The sequence below is a fragment of the Belonocnema kinseyi genome, chromosome 1 (genome assembly GCF_010883055.1).
Source record: "Belonocnema kinseyi isolate 2016_QV_RU_SX_M_011 chromosome 1, B_treatae_v1, whole genome shotgun sequence".
Classification (NCBI taxonomy): domain Eukaryota; kingdom Metazoa; phylum Arthropoda; class Insecta; order Hymenoptera; family Cynipidae; genus Belonocnema; species Belonocnema kinseyi.
The window spans coordinates 171,946,695-171,953,887 of record NC_046657.1 but is presented as its reverse complement, the minus strand read 5'-3'; positions in this window follow the sequence as shown (position 1 = coordinate 171,953,887).

Here is a 7,193-nt window from a genome sequence, read left to right as displayed (position 1 = left end):
AAAGCAAAATAGATCAAAATGTGCCTAACAATCAGCGTAAGTGACAGGTTCTGTGCAACGCGCCAAGACCGTTGTCCCGTAGGGTGCTCGCGTCAGGACGCGTTCACAAAACCGAAAGTCGCAGCGCAACTACCGGGGAAACTAAGAACATTTTTTTCACTGTAAAAATCTTAAATAAATATATAAGCAAGGCAGAATTAACATGATATTTTAGTTCTAACCTAGTTTTTAAAGTTTTATGAACTTAAACGGCTAAAGTTTCATTTGACTTGAAATATTTCAAAAGTTCCTGATTTCAGCAATGGCGGGGAAACTTGAAATTACTACGAAACTATTGTGAAATTTAAAAGTAATTTTCATTGAATAAAATTGATAGAAGGTTAAAACTAATTAAACAAAGACTAGATTTGATACTTAAAACGCTTACTGAGGAACTTTTGACTTATCTTAAGCGTTTTCATTTCCTACGTATGACAACCGACCTAAGCTAACAACGGCCTCGAGATTGCTAACAAATTACCCCAGCGCCCACTACCGTGAAATCTGCGAACTAAAATAACCACTAAGTAGACTATTAAACGATTTCGTGAAAATTTCGGGGGGATAAACTTAAGATCACAATATTCTACACTAAATCCCAAATCTGAAATCGGAATTATTCTCTAAATAAACCATGAACTATATTCCGTAACCGAATACAAAAGAAAACGTATTAATTAACAGTATCCTTGCACTAAATCTAGATCCTAAGCTTCATGAGGCTTTAACGAGAGAAAACTTCATGAATCTCTGGGCACACATGCGCATACATACATTGACAATGTACCTAAAGTTACCGATTTTACAATTTTCATTACTCGGTCGTCGCTAGCTGCGCAGTCGAATCTCGAAGTTGAAGTCCGATTGATAGTCTATCCAATGACCGGTGAGACCACGCCCGACTTATTTCCGATAACTTAGTTGCGATTTCCCATAGTGCCAATATGGCGTCGCTCGATGTTTCATCCAAGCTTAACGTGGCTGAGCTCATATGATCCAGAAACGTGTCGTCAGTCATATTTGCGTGTCATCGGACCTCTGCGACAAGGCATTCGCAGGATGGTAAAGATGGCGGCTTCCTGCGAGAATATGATTAATCTAGGGTTGATTCTGGTCGTAACCGGTAACCGTGGTGGTAGGACAGTTTTCGGTGATTGTTAAATCTAGTCGAAAGTGACTATTCCGACTTGTGTTAGAAACCTCGATCATCCTTTGACGAGAGAGTGTCCAACCTTGATTGCCATTGAGTCGTTTATGGATGTCGCGACTCGTGCCTCAAGAACATAGCATGAAGAAAGATTGGCAAGATGGAGGCCGAGTGTGAAAAAAAACAGACGGTGTGAGGTCGTGCGACTTTCCGGAAGTTACGTCGCGCCATTTTTAGGCAGTAAAGAATTTAAATTTAAATTCCTTCTAAAGGATGGATTGTTGGTTAAAATACGAAGTCAAGGATAATCAAAACATATAAGTTTGATCAATTATTAAACAGGAATAAATGAGATCAAATATTAATTTGATCCCATTAATTTAATTATTTAATACAGAAGGAGAACTTGGTTAATTGGCCAATGCATTTGTGAATCATTGTTAAATAGGTTTCATGCAATGGTGCAATGGTACAATGGGGAGAACGCATTCTTCTCAATACTCTCTCTCTCTCTTTCTCTGTCATAAATAAATTGGCGATAGTTATTAGTCATAGGAAATAGAAACTTCTATTAGATATTAAGTAGCGACTTTATGGCGACGAGAAGGTAATAAATTAAGATGTGGATTTGAATCACTTGATGCAATTCCTGAATCAGCCTGGAATGATCTTCGCCCTCCCTTGTGACGTTGGGGATGAGATCATCCAAGCGCTGGTTGGTGGGAGGTGTCGACATCGGGATGAAACTTACAATGTAATTGGTTAAAAGTGACATTTCGATGTGGACCCTTCCTACGTCACTAGAATTAAATTTATAAATATAATCGCGCTAGTGGAGGAATGTCAGAAAAAAGGCTTCGGCCCTTTTCAAAGTATCATAATCTCAACTGAACTTTCTTCGTGACAATTGACACAATAATTTGTAATTTCAGCTCTGGAAAGCATACTTTTTAGTTTATTGGAGATCTTTTCTGATCCTGAATTTCAACCTTTTCAACTTTGCGGCGTGTACGAGGAATTAAATTTTGTAGTTATTATAATTTACACCCCCACAGGAGTTAATTAATATACCATTCCGCGTGCTAACTTAGTAAGCCATTCAGAATCGGATTCAGGATAATTTTAATGCATTTAAATTAATTAAATTGAATTTAACAGTGAAATTTTGTTAATTTATGAACTAAATAATTCAAACTGACGTAGTTGTGTGCGCGTGAAACGTTTGTGACAATCTAACTATTTGTGAAATTTTCAAATTAAATAATTGTTAATTAAAGAAAATGGTGTGTTTGAAAAAATAAATAACTATTAATATTTTAGTTTTGCTGTCAGTGTAATTTTATTATATTCAGTTGAAATACCCAAGACCTAACTTTTAAGGTAATTAGTTTTCAAGCCAATAAAACTCAGCAACGGACCATCTGGAAATTTCATCCAATCACCGATGGAACTAGTGGAATTTAGGACGTAGCAATTAGTGACAGCGGTGGGATAGCTGTACCTTGAAGTGAGGTCAGTATCGGTATTATTGGATCAACCCCGATTTACTAGAGTTGTAAAATTGTAGAACAGAAATTATTTTGAATAGTTGGATTACAAGCCTGGGAAAGGCTCATAAAAAGCAAGGGGTGTCCTCGATTCTACTCACAACCTCCTTAAAGTAGGAAACAAATTCCACAGGGTATGGAAAAATTAGATGCTCTTCTGAAACAGAATGACCAAAATATTAAAAAAGGGAAATATTCAACGTCAAGTAAAATTGAATAATAATGTCTCTTTTCACTGATTCATATAAAATAGATTTGATTTTTCATAGCAGTGACATTATAGATTATTTATGTGTGAAAAATGTGTATAAAAATCGTTGGGAAATTTACATACCAACTTCAGTAGGAATTGTACAATTTACTGAATATTTCCCCAGTACTTTGGAAGATGATATTGAAGATATTGAAGGGAAAACTATTATGAAATTTATGTGCAATTAAGTGAAAAGGGAAGTGCTTTAGTTCATGTACCCAGGAATCAGGCATTGATTATTTGAATTTTTAAATAATCAATAATATATTCGGAATTTCTAAAAAACCTTGAGAATTTAAATTCTCAAGTTTTCGAGCGCCTTAATTGGTTTTGACTGTGGGCAGGTAATCCTTGGACGGCTACATTGAAGGCCAAGGTCCCGTCAGCGCAAGAAACTGAGAGAGCTTCAGCCAAGGCTCGAATCAGAAGCAGCCACCGGGCCCGTGAAGGATTACGGCAACGAGGGACCCGCCCGGGAAGGGTTGTGGCAACGAAGGACCGTCCCACAAGAGGCTCACGGCAACGCAGGATCAGGACCTTGGGCGATTTTGGACCCTGGTGGTTGGACCAGTCTTGTCAGCAAACGAACACTTGTATATTTCGAGGACCAGAACTGAAAAAGCGTGGCAACTCGTGCGTGACATTGAAGCAAACTTAGAGTTTAGTGTATGAACAGCTTAACAGCTGACAGCAATTGCCAACAATGTGGTAAATAGATTACAATCAACAAACTGTAAGTAAGAAAGAAACATTACATTCTTATAATTATTGTTAAATGAGTTTTGGATTTCATGGCCGGAATTTGGATTTATTTTATTCTATTTGAAGAAACAACTACTAGCGCTAGAAATGTAAATGTAAGCACTTACAACTTGCGATCTAGAGGTACGTCTGATGAAGTGCCAATTAGAAATCAGGGAACCCCTTAAGTTTCCGGCGATTGCGTGAGTTCGGGAAGTTCCGTGCGGGAAAATCAAAATTCGAATGGAGATAGTGACATGAGAAATAATACTCTTCAGGTTTCTTCTCATCTGCCTAGTACTTCCTAGAACAAATTTATTCGCCTCAGGAAGATACGAGTCAATTATTATAGGATTTGACAAACGTAAAGAGAACAACTGGGGAATCAATACCCGAATATGGAGCGCGGGTCAGCCAGATATTAAATAAATTAACAAACCAAATAATGGGAAATACTCCAATCGAAAGGGCACTGGGGATCTGCGAGGCATATCGGGTAACTAGTGTGGGAAATTTTTTAAGAGGATTAAATAAAGATGTTTCGTCTCAAATTCAGAATAAAGAATTAGATACATTGGAGAAGGCCATAGCACTGGCGAATCAGGCGGATCACCAGTGTAAAAGTTGGAATAGGATCTATGATCCTATTAGGGACCAGGGCATATCGGGAAAATTTGAAAATGGTGAGCGAAATTTTGTCTTGCGAAAGAAAATTATGTATCTTCAGGATGAGAAACCCTGGGAAAATAAAGATAATTTTAGGTGGAAAAATATTAAATATTTTGAATGTAAAGAGTATGGACATATGAGAAGAGGTTGTCCTCAGTTGATAAATAATGTAAAAGAAAGAGAGAAAGGAGCATGTTACTATTGCAATCTTAAAGGTCATAATATTAGAAATTGTCTGGTTAAAAAGAGGCATGATATGAAAAGGGGAAATTTAAAACGTAAGCGAGATGATTATTTAAACCCGAAACAGGATCGTTTAAACGGAGGCACAGCGATCCTAAAGCAGAATTCGGTTATAAGCGAGTAATCCTCCAACTCAAATCAAAAGAAGAACTCGGGTTAATGCCCATGATTATTTTAGAGCATTTTTTCTTGACTAAAGGTAAGGAAACAATTCTAATTGATACTGGATCGAGCGTAAATATAACTAAAGAAAAATCTTTAGACTCGCGAGTATGGATTAATAGGAAAATAATTTTTAATTTGATAGGGATTAGCGGAAAAATGGTTAGTACCTTGGGAGAAGTAAAATTGATGATAAAAGGCTTGGAGACCCCTTTTCAGGTTGTTACGGAAACCTTTCTTATTCAGCAGGACGGAATTCTTGGAGTTAAAGCTTTGAGGCAACATCATGCTGTTTTGAATTTAGTAGATGATAGTCTTCATTTGGGGGTGATGGATTTTCCATTATTGTCTCACACCACAGTAATATACTTAAAAGGACAAACTTAAAGGAAGGCTATGTATATCGTCTTCCCTGTGGTCCTGGAATTTTTAGTGGGGAATGTTTGGTTTTAAATAATAATGAAATAGCAAGAATTTTTATGATAAATTGTAACAAAAATGACGTGCACTTAACCTTACCACCAGTAGAATTAGAAGAATATGATCTTCCTCTTTCAGAGAAAATTTCTGCAAAATCTAATAAAAATTCAAAAGATAAATCTAAAGAACGGGCTAAGAGATTTATTGAAATTCAAAAATTAATAGACATTGGAGATCTCAATGAAGAAGAAAAGGAAAAATCATTACCCTTATTTTATGAATTTTCCTATCAATTTAAATTACCAGGGGATATTTTAGGGTCTACTAATATATTGAAACATAAAACATTAACAACCGATGAGAAACCTGTTAATGTGAAACAGTATCGTTATCCCCATATTCACAGGGATGAAATTCGTAAGCAGACTAATGAATTGTTCTCTTCCGGAATAATTCAGCCGTCTGTTTCACCATATAATTCACCATTGTGGATTGTTCCGAAAAAATCAGATTCCCAGGATAATAAAAAATGGAGGATGACCATGGATTATCGTTCTTTAAATGAAAAGACGATCGTCGATGCCTATCCACTACCCAATATAACAGAAATTTTGAATCAGTTGGGTGGAAGTAAATATTTTTCAGTGATGGATCTTGCTTCTGGGCTTCATCAGATCCCCATGGATCAGGATTCAGAGACAAAAACCGCTTTTTCGACACCATACGCCCATTTAGAATTTACTCGAATTCCATTTGGGTTGAAAAACGTCTTGGCTACCTTTCAAAGAGTCATGGATCAGGTACTCACAGGTCTTCAGGGAATTGAATTGTTTGTTTATATGGATGATATTGTCATTTATGCTGTTAATTTGGGTGATCATGATAGGAAAATTCGAGCATTGTTGTCGCATCTGAGAGATGCAGGGTTAACTCTTCAACCTGAAAAATGTCATTTCTAACGACGCGAAATAACCTATTTAGATCATATAATAAAACCAAGGGGCAGTAAAGCTTGATCCAAGGAAGATCGAAGCTGTGGCAAGTTTTCCAATACCAAAAACAAAGAAGAATATTAAGCAGTTTCTGGGATTGATCGGCTACTATCGACGATTTATCCCCAAATTTTCAAAAATATCAAAATAATATTCTTTTTAAATGGACAAATAACGAACAAAAGGTATTTGAAAGACTCAGAAATGCCATTTGTTCAGAGCCAATATTACAGTACCCAGATTTTACAAAACCCTTTATTATTACAACAGACGTATCGGATTATACTTTAGATGCAATATTAAGTCAGGGGCAAATTGGGCGAGATCTCCCTGTATCCTTTGCATCTCGACTTTCACAACAGGCTGCTGAATTAAATTATCCCACAATTGAGAAAGAATTATTGGGAATAGTTTTTGGCGTGAGATATTTTCGACTTTATATGTATGGACGTCTTTTTACGTTGGTCACTGATTATCCACCATTGGTATGACTATCAATTGAAGCATCCAAACTCCAGACTTGCTAGATGGCGAGTAGAACTTTTCAAGTATGAGTACGACATCGTCTACGAGGGTGAATCAAATATTAACCGGAATTCTGTTTTAATATTTATTTATTTATGAAACAATACAAAAATACTATTGATTATTTTTCTACATAGTCTCCTTCACGCTCTACACATTTTTTCCAGTGGTTTGGAAGCTTGTTAATTGCTTGCTCGTAGAAACTTTGAGGTCGAGTCATCAACCAATTGCGCACGAATTCCTCAACATCTTGATCGTTGTCAAATCGCAATCCTCGAAGTGCATCTTTCATGGGCGCAAACAAATGATAGTCACAGGGTATCAAATCTGGGCTGTATGGAGGATGCTCAAGAGTTTCCCAATGCATATCCTCCAGTTTTTGTTTCGTTTCACCCGCCGTATGTGGCTTGGCATTGTCATGAAGAAGGATGACGTTTCTGATGGGGTTACCGCGT